Consider the following 18,062-nt stretch of genomic DNA (forward strand, 5'->3'; position numbering starts at 1 on the left):
TGAACATCTATGCCCCAAATACAAGGGCACCCTCATATGTCAAAGAAACACTTATAAAGCTTAAATCATATATTAAACCCCACACACTAATAGTGGGAGACTTCAACACTCCCACTCACCACTGGACAGGTCAATCAGACAAAAAATGAACAGAAAAATAAGAGAACTAACAAATGTTATGACTCACATGGACTTAACAGACATCTATAGAATATTCCATCCAAACAGAAAAGAATATACCTTCTTCTCAGCACCTCATAGAACCTTCTCAAAAATTGACCACATACTTGGTAACAAAACAAACCTCAACAAATACAAAAAGAAAAATCACCATGGTTTAAACTAGAAGTCAACAGCAATACTAATTCCAGAAAACCCACAAACACATGGAAATTAAACAATGCTCACCTGAATCATCAATGGGTCAAGGAAAAAATAAAGGGGGAAATAAAAGACTTCCTAAAATTCAATGAAAATGACCACACAACATACCCAAATTTATAGGACACGATGAAAGTAGTATTAAGAGGTAAGTTCATAGCGCTAAATGCCTTCATAAAGAAGCTGGAAAAATCCCACACTAGTGAATTAACAGAAAATGTGAAAACAGAACAAAAAGAAGCAAACTCACCTAAGAGAACTAGACAACAGGAAATAATCAAATTGAGAGCTGAAATCAACAAAATAGAAACAAAGAAAACAATACAAAGAATCAATGAGACAAAGAGTTGGTTCTTCAAGAAAATAAGCAAAATAGACAAACCTTTATCCAAACTAACCAAAAGGCAGAGAGAGAATATCCAAGTTAACAAAATCAGAAATGAAAAGGAGGACATAACAACAGACATGGAGGAAATACAGAGGATCATCAGGTCATATTTTGAAAACCTGTACTCCACAAAATTGGAAAACTTAAAGGAAATGGACAACTTTCTGGATAAATATCACTTACCAAATTTAAATAAAGACCAGATAAGCAAATTAAACAGACCTATAACTACTGAAGAAATGGAAACAATCATCAAAAGTCTCCCAACCAAAAAAAGCCCAGGACCAGATGGTTTCAGCTCAGAATTCTACAAGACTTTCAAAAAAGAACTAATACCAATACTACTCAAATTATTCCACACAATAGAAACAGAGGGAACATTGCCACTTTTTTTTATAAGGCTACAATTTCCCTGATACCCAAACCACAGAAAGATATTACTAAGAAAGAGAATTACAGACCAATCTCACTCATGAACATTGATGCAAAAATACTAAATAAAATACTAGCAAATCAAATCCAAGAACACATCAGAACCATCATCCACCATGATCACGTTGGCTTCATCCCACAGATGCAGGGATGATTCAACACACAAAAATCTGTCAATGTAATCCACCATATAAACAAGCTGAAAAATAAAACCCACATAATCAGATGATCTCATTAGATGCCAAAAAGCTTTTGACAAAATACAACATCCCTTCATAATAAAGGTCTTGGAGAGAGCAGGGATACAAGGAACATATCTAAACATAATTAAGGTAATATACATCAAGCCAACAGCCAACATCAAACTAAATGGAGAGAAACTCCCAGAGATTCCACTGAAATCAGGAACAAGACAAGGTTGTCCACTCTCTCCATATCTATTCAATATAGTTCTTGAGGTCCTAGCTAGAGCAATAAGACATCAAAGGGAGATCAAGGGAATACAAATTGGAAAAAGAAGAAGTCAAACTCTCACTGTTTGCTGATGATATAAAAGTTTACATAAATGATCCCAAAAATTCTACCAAGGAACTTCTACAACTCATAAACACTTTCAGCAATGCAGCAGGATACAAGACTAACTTCAAAAATCAGTAGCCCTCCTGTACACAGATGATAAAAGGGCTGGGGAAGAAATCAGAGAATCAATACCCTTCACAATAGCCACAAATAGCATAAAGTATCTTGGAGTAACTCTAACCAAACAAGTGGAAGACTTGTATGACAAGAACTTTAAATCTTTGTAGAAAAAATTGAAGAAGACACCAGAAAGTGGAAAAATATCCCATACTCTTGGGTAGGGAGAATTAACATATTAAAAATGGCAATCTTACCAAAAACAATCTACAGATTCAATGCAATGCCCATCAAAATCCCAGCAAAATTATTCAAAGACCTCGAAAGAACGGTATGGTGCTCAACTTCATACGGAAAAGCAAAAGTCCCAGGATAGCCAAAACAATCCTGTACAATAAAAGAACTTCTGAAGGCATCACAATCCCTGACTTCAAACTCTGCTACAAAGCTACAGTACTGAAAACAGCCTGGTATTGGCATAAGACAGACAGAAGGACCAATGGAACCGAATAAAAACCCAGATATCAATCCACACATCTTCAAACACCTGATTTTTGACAAGGAAGCAAAAATTATCAAATGGAAAAAAGAAAGCATATTTAACAAGTGGTGCTGGCATAACTGAATATCAACATGTAAGAGAATGAAAATAGACCCATATCTATCACCACGCACAAAACTCAAGTCCAAATGGATCAAAGACCTCAACATAAAACCAGCCACACTGAACCTTATAGAGAAAGTGGGAAGTACACTTGAACACACTGATACAGGGAACTACTTCCTAAATATAACCCCAGCAGCACAGACACTGAGGGAAACCATAAATGGGACCTCCTGAAACTGAAAAGCTTCTGTAAAGCAAAGGACATGGTCAACAAGACAAAACGACAGCCTACAGAATGGGAAAAGATCTTCACTAACCCCACATCAGACAGAGGTCTGATCTCCAAAATATACAAAGAACTCAAGAAATTGGACACCAAAAGATCACATAATCCCATAAAAAATGGAGTACAGGAACTGCGCACGTGCAGCCACTGCTCAGTACAACCTGCTAGCGCGGCTCTGCAAATATGTCGCACTTACAGATGAAACTCCTGCGCAAGAAGATCGAGAAGCGGAACATCAAGCTGCAGCAGCGAAATCTGAAGCTGCAAGAAGCATCAAACACGAGCCTATCACAACCTTCCAATGAAGATGTGCCCAAAGAAGAGGTAAAGGTCAGAAAAGTTAAGAAAGCCGTAAAGCGTGCTGTGAAGGTGGGCTCAGCAGAAGCACAAAGTGGAGGCATGCCTGAAGAGACAGCGGAAAACTCAAAAGTTGAAAGGTTACCCCAGAAACCTACCGCTTTAACCAATGGAGAAAAAGCAGCAACACCATCTCCTGATTCAGAATCAAAAAAGAAAAAGAAGAAGAAAAAGAGGAAAATGGCGAATGACACGGAGCCTGACACCAAAAAAGCAAAAACTGAAGAAAGCACTGTGGCTCTTGAGGAAGCAGAAGATGCTGTGGAGAAGGCAGATGACAAGGAAGTGCCCAGCCTGCCCCTAGGGCTGACAGGGGCTTTTGAGGACACTTCGTTTGCTTCCTTGTCTAACCTCGTCAATGAAAACACTCTGAAGGCTATAGAAGAAATGGGCTTCAAGCGCATGACTGAGATCCAACATAAAAGTATCAGGCCACTTCTGGAAGGCAGGGATCTTCTAGCAGCTGCTAAAACCGGCAGTGGCAAAACTCTGGCTTTCCTCATCCCTGTGATCGAGCTCATTGTGAAGTTGAAGTTCATGCCCAGGAATGGAATGGGCGTCCTGATCCTCTCTCCGACCAGAGAACTGGCCATGCAGACCTTCGGTGTTCTTAAGGAGCTGATGACACACCACGTTCACACGTACGGGCTGATCATGGGTGGCAGTAACAGGTCTGCCGAAGCGCAGAAGCTCACCAATGGCATCAACATTGTTGTGGCCACCCCCGGCCGGCTTCTAGACCACATGCAGAATACTCCAGGGTTCATGTACAAGAACCTCCAGTGTCTCGTTATTGATGAGGCTGATCGTATCTTGGATGTTGGATTTGAAGAAGAATTAAAGCAAATTATTAAACTTTTGCCAGTACGCAGGCAAACAATGCTCTTTTCTGCCACACAAACTCGAAAAGTTGAAGACTTGGCAAGAATTTCTCTGAAAAAGGAGCCATTGTACGTGGGTGTTGATGACGATAAAAAGGTTGCCACAGTGGATGGACTTGAGCAGGGCTATGTTGTGTGTCCCTCTGAGAAGAGGTTCCTTCTGCTCTTCACAGTCCTTAAGAAGAACCAGAAGAAGAAAGTGATGGTCTTCTTTTCGTCGTGGATGTCTGTGAAATACCACTACGAGCTACTGAACTACATCGACTTGCCTGTCTTGGCCATCCATGGAAGGCAAAAGCAAAATAAGCGAACAACCACGTTCTTCCAATTCTGCAACGCAGATTCAGGGATACTGCTATGCACAGATGTGGCAGCCAGAGGGCTGGACATCCCTGAAGTCGACTGGATTGTTCAGTATGACCCTCCCGATGACCCCAAGAAATACATTCATCGTGTGGGTAGAACGGCTCGGGGCCTGAACGGAAGAGGGCATGCCCTGCTCATCCTGCGCCCTGAAGAGTTGGGTTTCCTTCGTTACTTGAAGCAATCCAAGGTTCCACTGAATCAGTTCGACTTTTCCTGGTCTAAAGTTTCTGATATTCAGTCTCAGCTGGAAAAGCTGATCGAAAAGAACTATTTTCTCCATAAGTCCGCACAGGAAGCATACAAGTCCTACATACGAGCCTACGACTCCCACTCTCTCAAGCAGATCTTTGATGTGAACAACTTAAACTTGCCTCAGGTGGCTCTGTCCTTTGGCTTTAAGGTTCCTCCCTTCGTTGATCTGAACGTGAACAGCAATGATGGCAAGCTTAAAAAGAGAGGAGGTGGCGGTGGATTTGGCTACCAGAAAACAAAGAAAGTGGAGAAGTCCAAGATCTTTAAACACATCAGCAAGAAGTCAACGGACCGCAGGCAGTTTTCTCATTGACGGGAATGGCTGTCCACCTGGACTGTGCCCTAATTTCCCCTTTCTCTTTAAGAAGGAACTTTTTAAAATCACCTTTAGGATCTTTTTGTCTTTACTATGAATGATAATTTTTATTTTTAAATACTCCCATAAAAAAACGTGTCATTGTTTAAAAAAAAAAAAAAGGAGTACAGACCTAAACAGAGAACTCTCAACAAAGGAATCTAAAGTGGCCGAAAGACATTTAAGGAAATGTTCAACATCCTTAATCATCAGAGAAATGCAAATCAAAGCAACCCTGAAATTTCATCTTACACCTGAAAAAATGGCCAAGATCAAAACACTGATGACAACTTATGCTGGAGAGGTTGTGGGGAAAGGGAAACACTTCTGCATTGCTGGTGAGAATGCAAGCTGGTACAACCCCTTTGGATGTCAGTGTGGTGATTTCTCAGAAAATTAGGAAATAACCTTCCTCAAAACCCAGTAATACCACTTTTGGGTATATATCTGAAGGATGCTCAATCGTGCCACAAGGACATGTGCTCAACTATGTTCACGGCAGCTTTGTTTGGCATAGCCAGAACCTGGAAACAACCTAAATGCCCCTCGACCAAAGAATGGATAAGGAAAATGTGGTACATTTACACAATTGAGTACTACACAGAAAAAAAAAGTAACAACAGCTTGAATTATGCAGGAAAATGGATGGAGCTAGAAAGTATTATTTTGAGTGAGGTAACCCAGACACAGAAAGACATTTATCACATTATTCACTCATAGGTGGTTTTTAAACATAAAGCAAAGAAAACCAGCCTACAAACCACAATCCCAGAGAACTTAGACAACAATGTGGACACTAAAAGAGACTTACATAGATCTAATCTACATGGGAAGTAGAAAAGAGAAAAAGATAAAATCTCCTGAGTAAATTGGGAGCATGGGGACCTTGGAAGAGGATTGAAGGCAGGTAGGGGAGCAGAGAAAGTTGTATAGCTCAATAAATATCAATTAAAAATATATAAAAGAACCACAAAATCAAAAGAGTTCAGAAAATAGTGCTGTTTTAACTGTCTAACTGAAGGATTTGACAAGCCTTCAGGTTCTGCTACAAAAGTATGATTGGTGCTGGGGAGACAGCCCAGTCAATGAAGTATATTTTCTATAAGCTTGGGATACTAAGTTCAACTGCAGCACCCAAGTAAAAACCCGGGTATGACTTTACACACTTGTAATCTATCACGGGGGATGCAGAGGTATGGTGATGCCTTGGTATTGCTGGCCAGCCAGCCCAAAAGAGTCTCCTTGTTTCCAATGAGAGACCCCATCTGGACTAAATAAGGTTGTTGATGTCTGGGAAGGAGGATTCTGAGGTTGTCCTCTGTCCTTCACATGTATGGGTACACATCAGTACATATGTATGTATACGTGCATGCATGTACACACACACACACACACACACACACACACACACACAGTGGTGGGGTGGGGTTAGGGTGATCCTTGCCAGAATCTTTGGGTATCAGCTATTCCTTTATCAGTTTATAGAGACAAACTACTTCATCCAGGTGTAGACAAGGGACTGGATACAATACGCTTAGTCTTCAACCAGAGAGACATTAGAGAGGGCACAACGAATCCTCTGTCTTATTTTAGGTAGCGGATTTTTTTCAGTTCAGGTAGTAAATATATGTATATTGCAAGACTGACAGTTTAACCTTCTAGACAGGCAATTTGTCCGGACAAATCATTTTGTCTTTGACAATGTTCTCCCTCTTCCTCTCTCAGTATCTGTCTCTCTCCCTCTGTCTCTCCCTTCCCCCCTCTCCCCCACCCCGTGATGTATGGGCACAGGGTACAGTAGGTTCCATTACATATGTAATGGAAGTTGCTGGGGAACACCTGTTGTCTTGCTCGTTCCCTCTCCACCTAATTCACTTGAGATAAAGTATTTCACTGAACCTAAAACTAGGCTGATACCCTGCCAGCCCCAGTGGTCCCCTTGTGTCTGCCCCCATGCACAGATTTTTACATGGATGTGGAGATTTGAACCCATATCCTCAGTCTTTTGCAGCACGCATTCTTACCTGTTGAGCCATCTCACTAGCCCCTGGATGTTGCTTGTTCATATGGAAGTATGAGTAAGTCTTCATTGAATGTTTCATAGATTGACAGAAGCTAAAGCTTATAAAACTTTAAAAATAAAAGCTTTAGCCACATGATGGTGACACCTTTAATCCTAACATTTGGGAGACAGAGGCAGGCCAGCCTGGTCTACAGAGTGAGTTCCAGGATAGCCAAGGCTGTTACACAGAGAAACCCTGGCTTGAAAACAATGGATAGATAGATAGATAGATAGATAGATAGATAGATAGATAGATAGATAGATAGATGATAGATAGATAGATAGATAGATAGACAGACAAATAGATACTTTAATATACAGATCAATTTGAAATCATATGAATACAGAAATGTCACTTAATATGTAGATAATGGATCTTTCACCAAAGTTGATCAAATGACCAAATCTGCCCACTATTGCATGTTTTATTCTAAAGGCTCTATGACAAACCTGATCTTGATGCTCCTGGACTTGCAATAGGGTACAATGACAGTAGCCTGTTACAATGATAAAATTCTCCTTTGTGAAATTCATTTTCGTGTGAATTTTGCTAAAATACAGCAGTAGTCTACCTATCATAGTTTTATACAGAAAGATGGTCAGAGAAAATCATTCTGTAGATTTGAAATTTTCCTTTGATAAACTCCAAGTGAGCAGTAAGTCCTTGCGGGTAGCGGTGGCTGAATAAGCGAATGTAGACAGATAACCCTCCTCCACCATTTCCCCTTTTTCTGTTTAAACAAAAAAGAAAGGCTTTAACTTTAACATAGTAAAATTGTATATAATAAAACAGTTATTAAGCAAGAATTACAGTTACAATATTTATATCTTCTTTATCTTTTATCATAACTAAGGAAAACTATAACTAACCATTCTTTAACTCCATCAAAGACTCCAGAAGGATATAATATTACCTAAGTAAAGAAGAAATAAGCAACTTCCAAATTCTAGAAGTGACAGAGACATCTCACTGCCTGTACAGTCACCCAAAGTTCCTCTGTACCATTGGGGCATCCATCTTCAGCCTTCAGCCCCATAGTATCCAGCAGATTTTTCCATGAAGCTGAAAATTTTAAAGACAGTTCAGTCACTATCTGCTGTGTCCTGTAGAATGTCTCATAGACTCTTTCACGAATCAGGAACCCCAAAAGACCATCTCACCTTTAGGCAAGTTTAGCAGTCCTCTCTATGTGGGTTCTTTGTGTCCAGTTTATGCATCAGTCCAGGCAAGAGCAGTTTCTTGCCCAAATGGCTATCAAACTCCATAAGGAGCCTCTTCAATGCCCATCTTCCTCTTGAAGTAGCCGGTGCTGCCAGGAGCAGACGTGTCTCATTGTCATGAAAAGCCCTAAGCTATTAAAAAATTAAATGCCATATTCTGTAGTCTTTGAAAGATATGAAGAATGCCTATCTAACTGAAATATATCTCTATATATCTAGAAAATCTAATATGACTACAAGCTTGACTATTATCGATGATTATACATTAACAACCTATACTTCCTAATTTACATACATTTTTAAATGAACTACATAATTACAACACCTTAATCAAGATCAGAAATACATATACATATAACAAAATTGACCCTAAAATCCATACCAATGCAAATTACTCATATCTCTATCATATCCTCCTTTAAATGTAAAAGAACATTTATAAACAATATCTGGGAATATGGGCACAGTTATTTCTCTCCAAACTGCTTCGTGTTGAATGGGGGCACTGTTATTCAGGTCTTCCATGTTATAACCTGAGTGCGAGATTTATCTCAGTCCGCAGTTGAGCAAAGTAATTTCTTGAGGGTGTTTACAGCAACCTTTCAGGAGGATGTGGTCTATCATACCATATTGGGATAGAAGCAATCCATAGGGCCTCATCCTCTGTGAAAACAAAAGAAGAATCTCCTTTCCAAAGTATCATATCCTTAGATCCAAATTCTGAAGTCATAATATCCTTATATCCATTCTGGTTTAACTTGGCAGTCCATATAATGAAATGTCTCTCTGTACTTAGCTCCTTCACAGTCAAAAATTTTAAAGAAAACACAATATACAGAATCCAAATTCTCTGTGAATTTTCCATTTTTACGTGACTTATTTTTCTATATTTCTTTTAATCTAATCTATAACTATCTGTACTCTGTAAAAGGAGCAGCGGGTCGCTTCCCATCGCCCGCCCTGCTAGCTTTACCCGAAATAATTACACGGAAACTGTACTCATTTAAACACTGCCTGGCCCACTATCTGTAGCATCTTATTGGCTAACTCTCACATATTGATTCAACCCATTTCTAATAATCTGTATGTCACCACGAGGTGGTGGATTACCGGGAGGATTCTAACCCGTGTCTATCTTGGGCAGGAGAAGCATGGCGACTGCCTCACTTCCTTTTTTCCCAGCATTCTGTTCTGTCTATTCCGCCTACCTATGTTTTGACCTATCAGACCAAGGCAGTTTCTTTATTAACCAATAAAAGTAACACATAGACAGATAACCCTCCTCCATCACAAATGGAGTGGAGATACATAGTGAGTGGACGATTGCGTGCAGTTCTTCCATGTTTGATATTTGACTAAGGATTGTTTGCAGGAATGAGTGTACATCAGAACGATTTCCAAGCATGACTGTGATCAAACACTTAAATACATTTTAATTGGTCCAGCTAGCCATTTCAGTGTTCCTGGGACTCTTCCAGGTGCCTTTACCTTCAGTATAAATGCAGGTAGGTTTTCTCTTCTCTCATACACTCCTGTTTTATGACCATAAATGAGAGTATCTCCTCTATTTCTGTCTTTGCTTCTGCGTTTTGACTAACAATAACTTGTGGAAATTTAGACATTTGTAATCTGTTTATTAAACTTCATATTACAAAGAGCTTGTACCCACCATGTTTTCTATTGACTTCAGTCATAGTATGTTTAAAACTCTTTGTCTAGTTAAAGCACAGTTTGCCAAAATTAACAATCAATCCTAGAAGTAGAGATCCAAAGAATTGTAAGCAGGAGCCACTTGTTCATTCCTGGCTGCCCAGACTCGAAATAATCACACAGAAACTATATTATTTGCAATAGTGTTTGGCCAATAGCTTGAGTATATTTCTGTCTTACTCTTATATCTTAAATTAACCCATTTCTATTAATCTGTGTATTGCCACATGGCTGTGGCTTACCGGGCAAAGTTCTGTCTGGTGTCTGTCCCTGGTGGTGCTACATGGCTTCTCTCTGACTCTGCCTTCTTTCTCCCAGCATTCCGTTTAGTTTTTCCACCTAGTTCTATTCTGCCCTATCACAGGCCAAAGCAGTTTCTTTATTCATTAACCAATGAAAACAACACGTAATCAGAAGGACTTCCCACATCAAAGAACACAGAGTAACATTTTAATTTCTGATAATTTTTGTATTTTGCTTTTTAAAAATATCCACTCATATTCCATTCTAACACTTCAAATATCAGAAGTTTTTTAGTTAGCTACTTACATACTCATATTAAAGCTTCTTCATCATCAGAAGCTGCTAGAGCTTAGGAAACCTGCTTGTCTGGAGTCCTAGAGAAAGTGTTTGTGTAAATTACAAGAAGCATTTCAGTGTTGTGTGGGAATAAAGGAAAGGACAAAAGTTTCACACATACTACGATGTGAATAACTGTAGTAGTGATAGCTATTGAATCTTCCAAAGTATCACTTGCATTTATAGTTGCTAATGTTCAGGATGTGTAAGTCCAGATGAGTTCTATCAAGAAAGCAGTCATAAATAGGAAAAGAGTTTGCAAAACATTCCTAACATCCTCCAACTGTGATCCTGGGTTAGGATTTTAAATGAAAACTTCTGGAACACATTAGCTTCATCTCCTATTTTATTGCATCTGTCTTCTCCAGCTGTACATGACTATCCAGAATCCTGATTACCAACTCTTCTTCCAAGGAGAAAACTGAAGGCACACTGTTTGTCTCTCTGCCACAAACATATCTTTCAGTTGGATAGACAGTGATGGCTAACTTAACCCAACTACCTGTTTTATGGCGATGAAACCAACAGGGCTTTGTAGGGCTTACAAAACATAATGAGGGCATAATAAAAATAAGTGTTATTGTCAATATACAAACACAAGTATTTGCTGTATTATTTCCCTATCTTCTAGTAGTGTATGTGTGGGGGGGGGAGTATTTGCATAAGAGTGCAGGTGTCTGCAGAGGCCAGAAGAGGGCATTGGATACCCTGGAGCTGAAGATGATGAGCAATTGTAAGCCACCCAACATGAGTGCTGGGGAACTGAACTCGGGTTCTCTGCAAGAGCAGTACATGCTCTTAACCTCTGAGCCACTTCTCTGGACTTTATGTTTACAATTTGTGAGTAGCTAAGCATATATAAAGAAAGTTAACTGTTAAATATTAATTATTTTCTACTGTTCCCATGCCTATTCCCTATAATATGTAAGGACAAAATAATTTGGAAAACAAACACCCCAAAACAAAAATGATCTCAGTATAAGATTGACCAAATTAGTCCTTTACCTTTCCATTTGCAGAAAATGTCTGGAATCAGAAATAAATGAGAAAGATAATTGAGAATATGCCTCTCTGTGTTCAGAATGACCACCTATGAAAACAAGCGCAGAAATACTGAACGAGCAAAGCCCATTCAAACCATGCACAACTCAAGGAAGTCCTCGGAAGAGATGCAAAGGAGATGGTTTGTGAAGGTCCTGAAAGTGTTTGTCCTGAAGAAGAGTCACTACCGATGGCTATCAAGGAAGCACAGAAGTAATTGTAAAAGTAATATGTCTCATTGCACTGGAAAAGATGCTCCTGGCAGACCTGCCTCTGAAGTATTGCCAATATTCTCCAAACAAAACCCAACCTTGAACATGTCCTTGCACCTCCTTTAGGTCATCAATCCCAGAAAGAGACTTAACAATCATCTCCTAAGGTTTAAGTGGGGAAAAAAGGCTATAAAAATAGTAAACCAGAAAATGCACATGCTTTTGACGCACATGAAGGGTTTATAACAACACAGAGAGGTAATAATAACAACAACACTATGGGAGTAATTACAAGTGAATGAAGGAACCAACATGTTTGATAAACGAATGATGGCATAAACTGAAAAGATAACTAATTGGAAATGAGGTGTTAGGCACCTGTCAAACTCTAGTAAATCAAAAAGTCCGTGGTTTGCATACTGCAAAGAAATGAATTATGAGGCTGAAATAAAAGAAACATCAGGGCTAGAGAGAAATGGCATGTCTCTTAAGAACACTCGCCACTCTCTCTGATTACAGGAGCTCAATTCCAGCAGCCACATAGATTGACTCATAACTCTAGTTCCAGGGGATCTGACACCTTCTTCTGGCTTCTGTGTGTGAGTTCTGCACACACACACACACACACACACACACACAACACAAAATTCATCTGTTTAAAAAAGATACTATATTTCTACTGCCAAAGACACTCAAGACCAAACCAGTGCAAGACTTCTACATGAAACTTGCAGTGCTAAAAAGCATGAGATCCTAAGTTCCAACTAAAAGATGTCAGTTCTCCCGCTCACTGTAGCACGCTACTAAACATTTGTCTTCACAGAGAAAGACAGCAAGATGAGGCAAATTTTCAAGGACACGTGCATTTTCCCACGTGATCCCTGGCCTTGAAAAAGTTTCGTTTCCACATAAGAGTTGCCATTCTTGTTTTTTTCCTTTCATTCTTATTCTGAACTGTCAACAGAAAATGCACACATATGGGCCAGTGGGTTGGCACAGTGGGTAAATGCCACCCAGACCTGACAACCTGAATTCAATTTCCCAAAAGCACAAAAAGCAGAGTATAGTGCCGCACACATGTAATCCTAGCACTGCCACGGTGAGAAGGGTGCCGGTTACAGTGGCATGTCTGAGGGCTCCGGAACCAGCTAGCCTGACCTACACAGAGCAGAAGTAAGAGAGAACTTGCTAAAACAGGTAAGTAAGGTTAGTAATCAGTCACCTATTATAATCGAACCTGTAGTCACAGTAGGTATGTGTTCAAGGTCAAATAAATGTGTATTTTAGATAGGTCATCTTCAAACACTTCACAGATCTACAGAATATGGCATGTGAGATGTTTTAATAACCTAGGTTCTTCTTTACATGACAATGAGACATGTCTGCTTCTGGCAGCACCAATCTACTTCAGAGAAGACAATGGGCATCAAAGAAACTCCACAAGGAGTTTACTTTCTTTGTGGCAAATGTAAGCCACTGGGCAAAAAAAATGCCCTTGCCTTGACTGCTGATAGTATGCCGTCCTAATTAGACAAGCAGGATACAAAATATCCTGATTCACAGAAGTCTGTCAGATAGGCTAAGCCTGTAGGCCAGAGATGGATGCCCCAACATTGCAGAGAAACTTTGGGTAACTGTCCAGGCAGTCAGCTGTTTCTGTCATTTTTCACATTTTTTGAAAGTTGCTTGCTTAGACTTCTTGCTTACTCAGTTGATATTATTTCCTTCTTGGGTCTCTGAGAAGACTAGATAGTTATAGTTATAGTCTTCCTTGTTTATGAGACTCAGAAAAGAAATTCACTAAAGAAATGTTTAAAAGTTTATAAGGTTGAGAGATATCAAAAGATAGTTTTGGGTGGTAATGCAAGTTGTAGAAAGTAAATTGGGAACAAAATTTTAGACTCACCAAGATAGGATAGATGTAAAGTATTTTCTCTAAATTTGTCAAATGCAAGTGGACTAGACATTGTTGATATACTTATTGCCTGTATATATTGTGTATAGTTATTGTACTTATCATATATAGTTTTTCTTATATTAGTTATAGCTTTCCTTTTTATTTTAGACAAAAAGGAGAAATGTAGTGGTATTTTACTTGTATTTTAATAAATAAAACTTGCCTGAGGATCAGAAAAGTAAAGCACCCCCAATGGACAGGCAGTGCAAATAGTAATTTTCAAGGACTAGAAATTTACATTAAGCCACACATTTAATCCCCGTAGCCACACTAGTTGCCATAGAAACCGGGCAGTACATGTTTTTAATCCCAATGGCGCACACATTTAATCCCAGAACTAGAGAAGATTATAAAATAGGAGGAAACAGCTCCAAACACAGTCTCATTCTGAGATTCCTAGAGGCAGGATTAACATTTTTGAACTGGAGTCAAGGTAAGAGCCAGTGACTGGCTGCTTTGCTGTTGCTTCAGGTTAAACCCCAATTTCTCTCTCTGAGTTTTTATTAATTGTACTTCAGGGGCTAATCTTTATGATTAATAAATTTCATGCTTCATATAGGACAATTTAGGCATTACCTGGCACTAGAAAAATAAACATTGATTCCTTTTCCCAATTATACTAAAAATACATCATATAAAAATAATGAAGTCAATTTAATTTAGCCCTACATACTGACCAAATAGTTGGTTTGTGGCTGTTTCCTATTCTGGCTGAGGGAGTTGTTTTCTCTCTCAGCCATAACCTTATGGCTTGTGAGTAGTTAAACATATACCAGGAAGCTTGTCGTTCAATATTAATTAGTGCCTACTTTTTCTGGGTCCACACTGTATGACTTACAACAACAAAGTCATATTGAAAACAAACACTCAAAACAAGCAGGGTCTCAAAATAAAACCAACCAAATAAACCTCCGCCTTCTCAAACACTCAAAAAGTCCCAAGACCCAGAAGTAAAGAAGCATGGTAGAGAATATGCGTCAGGATATGTCTTACGAGTTCTCTCTGTGGGAGCAAGTGAGGACATACAGACCAGGGCTACTAGAGTGAAGAATTCAACTTTGGAGGACTATACCAAACCCACTAAAAATATGCAAATTGCTGCCCAGGGATGTCTGCCCCTTGCCCTGTCAGGGCTCCCGTGGCTCCCTGCCCAGGCTAACTCTACTGTGAAATCCTTCCAGGTCAGGATTTTGGTTTCAACGTAGATCCTCCAGTCCTTGGAGGAAAACGTGCATCTCTCTGGCTTTCTCACACTACCCCAGAAGTATCACCTCTGAGCCTGTGCCCTTCCTTCCCTTTACCAGGATGCGGCAGTGAGAGCACCAGATTCCTTCGCTGCACAGGTCTTTACAGTACCGCGAAGTGTGCATTTTCAGCAGCCCTCCTTGGCTACACCTCTAAGGGCTTTTAAAATGTGTGAAGAGTTAAAATGAAAACTCCAGGCAACATACTTGAATCACTCATCTTAGTTTACCTGCTGCCGTGATAAAATACTCCTGGGTTTGTTCAGTCACCGCTCTAGGTTACAGTTCATACTGGCAGAGGATTCCCAGAAGCCAGGGCTACTCCTTTTGCACCCATACTCAAAAGGCAGAGAGCAATGCACACATGCATGCTTGGGTCTCTCCATCTGTTTATACAGTCCACCCGGGCCAGGAATGGTGCCACCCCTGGTTGACCAGGGCTTCCTGCTTTAGCATAACTAGGATAACCCCCCACAAGCATGCCCAGAAGCCCAACTCCTTGGGAGGCTCCTTTGGTAAGATTGACAATTAACACTACTACAGCATGTGACTCAACTTTCACCACTTCCTAATGGTTTCTAAGGGGATTTATTATAATTTAGGAGCGTTTTTTAAGAACTGAGGAGGTCTTTTCTCTCTTTGAAGTAAGTGTGGTTTTGGTTTTGTTTTGTTGAAAGATTTATTTTTAGGTATATAGGTGTTTTGCCTGCATGGACTTCTATGCACCAAGTGTGCGCCTGCAGAGGTCAGAAGAGGTCCCCTGGTACTCGAGTTACAGATGGTTGTGAGCTGCTGCGTGAGTGCTGGAGATTGAACCCAGGTCCTCTGGGGGAGCAGTGAGCTCTCTTAACCACTGAGCCATCTAGTAGTACCAGAAGTGACGTTTTAAAAAAGTGATGTAAAAAAAAATCATATTACTTTTGGGTTGTATTAGTTCCTTTTCTGCTGCTGTGATAAAAGACCATGACCAAGGGCAACCTAAGGAGGACAGAGTTTATTAAGGCTCTAAGCACGTCTTAGTTCTTCTCGGCTCCAAAGAACTTGACGGACAGCCACTAAGCGACATTTCAACAGAATGGATGGGTCTGTGACCTACCAAGGGTCCCCACCCAAACTTCCAGGAAACCTGAGTCTGCTGAATCTCACGGGAGCCCTTCCACTTCCCCCTTTCCAGAACTATCCACTTTGAGAAACAAACAGGCCATCAGCTCACCTTTCCCCACTCAAGCTCCAGGGATGGTGCAGGAGGCTCGCGGGTTTCTGGTGGCTCACTGGGCAGGCTTCATCCTCCACTCAGTGGGGGCGATGAATTCCACCCCACTCCATATGAGCCCATCTGTGTAGAACAGGACCTGACTGTGCTAAACCATTTCCTATGCACTTCTTTAGGTGTCTGCTGGAAATGCCCTGTGGAAGGCGTCATGTTCTCAGGCCTATCATCTGGAGCTTCAGCCTGGACAGGTAGTAAACAGGGGAGACTCTCCTATCTGCCGCTCCCAGAGAACAGGGGCTCAGAATCTTGGACCCTCTTCCAAGAATGGTCTTGACTCTTGGGTGAGAGGGAAGCATTCCAGAAGGGAGGACATGAGGATGGACTCGGGACACAGCTAGAGACACATCACTGTATGATCACCTACCAAATAGTACTGAGGAGAATGTATGTGTGTGCTCTGCAGGCTGAGACAGCGATGTGGGGGTCTCTGCAAACACTACACCCGCAAGAGTAACAATACACACAAGGAAAGAAGAAAGTCTGGTTCAGCATGACTCAGTAGCCAGTGTTTGTTCAAACTTCAAGAGTCTGACACTAGGTAGTTTATTTCAGGCATATTTAAGCATGGAAAATCTGGAAGGAAAAACTTTCCTGATGATAATTAATTCACTCTTATGTGCACAATAAAGCTTAAGGCCCGGCTACATCAAAACTCTTTTGTGGCATCTTCCATGAAGATGGGTTCGATATATTGACTACACATGACATTTGAAGGGTCTGGGGGAAGGAGGATCTACTGTGGTCTCAGTCACACAGATAACGCAAAGGTCCCCAGGCTATTGACGACCTCTGTTCCCAATCTTCTGGGTGAAAACAGGTCATGTTTCGCTCCCTTTGAAGAGACAACCCTGTGGGCCCAACATTCCTGGTTTTCCTACTGCTTATCTGTGAGTACAAGGACCTTGTGTCCTCTACACACTAGGAGATGGCTTCCCCAGGTGGAATGGTCTGAGATAGAAAGGAAGTCCAAGAAGGAGGAGTTCCAGCCCACAGTACCACAGGGCAAAGCATGGAGCAACATGGGCTGGGGCTGAGGTGGGTAAAATCTGTTCCATCATGGTCCCCAACCTTCGATTCCTAGATGCTTCCTCCCCAGCACTGGGTTTTCACTGTTTTTTCTGTCAAGTGACAAATTGAGTAAAAGGAAAATTAATTTGTCTAAACTTTTATCAAAGAAATGAATGTGCTGCTCCGAAATAGGAGAATGCTGGACAGAGCTGCTGGGCTAGACAGCTGCTAGTTGGCTGATGATGGGGACCAGGGAGTAAGAGGAGGAAGCCTTAGACTTCTGTCTCTAGTTTCCTTCAGACTCCTGCTTTTCTTTGAAGTAGCAGACACTGCGTGATTATAAGAATGTCCACAAACCAAGAAAACGAGCCATGGACTCAGAAGAGGTTGCTCCAGCATCCAAGTCTGATGGGTGATGGCAGCTGGCCAAGAGGAGGTGCCAGAGAGAGATGCTCTGAAGGCAAGGTGTGAGCCTCTGCAAAGGCAGACCTCTGTCCCCAAGCAAAGCTTCTCTCTGCCTTAAGCTTCCTCCTACTCTTGTTTCTCTGGCCCATTCATTCACATTATACAGCCCAGACTGGGATCAGTTTAATTCCAGGCACTTAGTATCCACAGCAGGCCTGGCAACAAGCCAGAAATACTAATACAATAAATAAGATCCATACAATAATAATCACCAGACCCTGCTACCTCCTTTAATATTAGTATATCTCAGTGACCTCAGTTTTCCTACCTATGAAATGGGATCATTACTGGAAGGCTCTGGGAAAGAGTTCCCAAATGAGATGGGGACCTTTTTTCTTTTCTTTTGGCT

At 40.7% G+C, this 18,062-nt stretch overlaps 2 long non-coding RNA genes and 1 pseudogene across 2 annotated transcripts in view; 2 read left to right on the forward strand and 1 right to left on the reverse strand.

Moving 5' to 3' along the window:
• Window positions 1-12,382, forward strand: part of LOC146894853 (uncharacterized) — a 37,428-nt gene extending 25,046 nt beyond the window's left edge. Inside the window, exon 4 of the long non-coding RNA XR_015001262.2 lies at window positions 11,595-12,382. This is a non-coding gene — a long non-coding RNA (uncharacterized LOC146894853). The remainder of the gene's footprint in view (window positions 1-11,594) is intronic.
• LOC148122046 (ATP-dependent RNA helicase DDX18 pseudogene) lies at window positions 2,865-5,057 on the forward strand (annotated as a pseudogene).
• LOC148122047 (uncharacterized) lies at window positions 7,764-8,437 on the reverse strand. Its single transcript, XR_015737796.1, has 2 exons — window positions 8,165-8,437; window positions 7,764-8,066 (listed from the first exon to the last, which is right to left on the reverse strand). It is a non-coding gene; the product is annotated as an uncharacterized LOC148122047 (long non-coding RNA).
• Window positions 12,383-18,062: the final 5,680 nt, after the last annotated feature.

This window comes from Myodes glareolus, chromosome 5 (genome assembly GCF_982192425.1).
Source record: "Myodes glareolus chromosome 5, mMyoGla1.1, whole genome shotgun sequence".
In the NCBI taxonomy this organism is placed as follows: domain Eukaryota; kingdom Metazoa; phylum Chordata; class Mammalia; order Rodentia; family Cricetidae; genus Myodes; species Myodes glareolus.